The sequence below is a fragment of the Gastrolobium bilobum genome, unplaced genomic scaffold, assembly GCF_033153095.1.
Source record: "Gastrolobium bilobum isolate Gb01-03AN ecotype WA unplaced genomic scaffold, APGP_CSIRO_Gbil_v1 utg19833, whole genome shotgun sequence".
Classification (NCBI taxonomy): domain Eukaryota; kingdom Viridiplantae; phylum Streptophyta; class Magnoliopsida; order Fabales; family Fabaceae; genus Gastrolobium; species Gastrolobium bilobum.
The window spans coordinates 1-2,976 of record NW_026896262.1 but is presented as its reverse complement, the minus strand read 5'-3'; the positions used below and the strand labels follow the sequence as shown (position 1 = coordinate 2,976).

The 2,976-nt window shown below is 43.6% G+C and overlaps 1 non-coding gene across 1 annotated transcript; it reads right to left on the bottom strand.

Moving 5' to 3' along the window:
* Positions 1-754: 754 nt before the first annotated feature.
* LOC133298489 (small nucleolar RNA R71) lies at positions 755-859 on the bottom strand. Its single transcript, XR_009749810.1, has one exon. It is a non-coding gene; the product is annotated as a small nucleolar RNA R71 (small nucleolar RNA).
* Positions 860-2,976: the final 2,117 nt, after the last annotated feature.

Here is a 2,976-nt window from a genome sequence, read left to right as displayed (position 1 = left end):
TGAGTAGATTGCTCCTGTTGGCAATCCTGATTATTACTCTGCACTCTTGCTCTCTGAAAATATATTCCCGAGCAGCTCTCGGTTCGACCAAGCAATTGGCGCCGTTGCCGGGGATCATTTGGCAAGAAAGGGCGTTTTTAAGAAAGCACTTTTGTTGTTTAACTACAGTCCTTTTGTTTTGATAGACTTCCTCCATTTGTATGAGCACAGAACCTACAAAACTTGGACTGGAAATAGCACTTTTTGATCCAGAACCCGAGAGAACCTTCAGAAATAGAAGAAGAGTTCAAAGGTTGAGAAACATTACAATGGAGGAGGTTTTAAACAATGATAACAATGGAAATCATAATCATGGGCCTGAACAAGGACCGCATGAAGAAAGAGGGCCATCATTGAATGATATGGCTGCTCCCTTCAGAAATGGTCCAGAACGAGGTTATGTTCCCCCTCCTCTGAATATCCCAAACTTTGAAATAAAACCTGCAATGTTCCAAATGATTATGAACGCTGGTCAGTTCCATGGACTACCCATGGAAGACCCTCACAGTCATTTGGACAATTTCACTGAGATAGTTGATAATTTCAAAGTTCATGGTATTTCGGAAGAAAACATGCGGATGCGGCTTTTTCCATTTTCCTTAGCTGGAAAAGCCAAAGAATGGAGGAGAACATTGCCCCCAAACTCCATCACCAGTTGGGAGCAATTGGCGGAACAGTTTGTTACCCGATTTTTCTCCCAAGCAAAACAAGCCCAAGTGAGGGCTGATATAGCTTCCTTTCAAATGTATGATGGAGAAAGTCTGTATGAAGCGTGGGAACGCTTTAAAGAGTTGATACGAATTTGCCCGAATCATGGAGTTTCTGATTGGGGCATCATTCACACGTTTTATCATGGCTTAACCCCACCAATGAAAGCAACTGTTGTTGCAGCTGCAGGGGGAGATCTTTTGGATTTTACTTATCTAGAAACTTACCAGTTGTTGGAAAAACTTTCAAAAAAACATATTTCATGGCCTTCCACACGACATAGTGCTCCTAAGAAAGCGGGAGTTCTTGAGCTAAGCTCAGCTGATGCTCTTTCAGCACAAATGGCTTCGCTCCAGAACACTATAAAAAACTGGAAGCCCATGGAACAGAAAAAACCAACTGAGCAACTTCTCTTGACTCAATCAAGTCCGAGTTGCCCCACTTGTGGAGGTTCTCACGAATATGAGGACTGTAACAATCTAGCTGCTGTGTGCTATGCAGGAGGGTATGACAACAACAACAGGAGCAATGACAACTATCAAGGGAACAATAACCGAGGCTGGAGGAATCAAAATAATGCTGGAGGTAGTGGAGGAAACTACCAGAACCAACCCCCGTATCCCAGGCAGAACCAACAAAACTGGGATAAGGGTGAAGGGAAGTCCCGATCCTTTGAGACTTCTGTCAAGGAGTACATGAATCAGAACAGCGCAGCCATGCGAAACCTAGAAACCCAAATTGGTCAGTTGGCTGGAGCACTCAAACAGAGGCAACCAGGGACACTCCCTAGTGACACAGAAAAGCCGTCTCAGGATAACCAGGAGCATTGTAATGCTATAAGCCTACGAGATGGAAAGACTTTACCACCCTCAGGTTTGGTGGCATGACCTCGAAAGCGCGAACCAGCAAAACAGCCCATAGGACAGGAAGTTGAAGAAGCCACTAACCCTTCACACCTTGAAGCTCAGACAGGACCAGAAGAGAAGGATCAGAGCAATGAGTCTGCTGAAATCAAACCGGATGACGCAGCACCTGTAGCAGACCGTGGAGCAACAAAAGTCAGTGAACCAGTTTCAGTTCCAACTTATGTTCCCCCATGCAAGAGAAGGAGTGAACCGATTGAGCCTCCTTTCCCACAAAGGTTAAAAAGCAACACGAGGATAAGCAGTTTAGCCAGTTTCTTGACTTGATGAAACAACTTTACATAAACATTCCTCTAGTAGAAGCTCTGGAGCAAATGCCTTCGTATGCAAAATGTATGAAGGACATTTTGTCAAAAAGAAGAAAGATCGAAGAATTTGAGACCGTAGCCCTCACTCAACAATCGTGCAAGTACCTGACTAAAATTCCTCCCAAACTAAAGGATCCTGGTATATTCACCATCCCGTGTACAGTTGGGAAGAACTATCTTGGTCGGGCACTTTGTGATCTGGGCTCAAGTGTAAATCTAATGCCAACTTCCATCTTCAAGCAGCTTGACATAGGATCGGCAAGACCAACCACAGTCACTCTTCAACTTGCAGACCGATCTATAGCCAAGTCAGAAGGAAAAATTGAGAATGTCCTTGTCCAAGTAGACAAGTTCATTCTACCAGCTGACTTCATCATCTTAGATTTTGAAGCAGATCAAGAAGTTCCAATAATTCTGGGCAGACCATTCCTTGCCACCGGTGACGCTATCATAAATGTCAGAAATGGTGAACTTTCTATGAGTGTAAACGGAGAAGAAGTGAAGTTTAATGTCATGAAAGCAATAAGATTTGATGAAGATAACACTGAGGAATGTTCGAGCATTTCGATCCTTGACTCGCTCATAAGAGAAGAACAGCAGGAGCATTTGCAGCCTGAGATAGTCATGAAGGACTTTGAAGAGCTGGAAGAATACCTTGCATCCATCAGTTTCCACCAACCCCAGGGAAGGAAAGAAAGGGTCTTTGAATCCTTAAACCGATCAGAGCAGGAGCAAAGACCAAAATTGCCTTCAGTAGAGCAACCACCTACCTTGGAGTTAAAACCCCTACCTGAACACCTGAAATACACTTATCTTTGTAAAGACAACACTCTCCTTGTGATTATTTCTTCTTTGCTAACCCATGAACATGAATTTCAACTCACACAAAAGCTCAAGAATTACAAAGGAGCAATTGGCTGGACTATGGCTGACATAAAAGGAATTAGCCCAACAATTTGCATGCACAAGATTTTGCTCCAAGACCTTGACAGCTCATC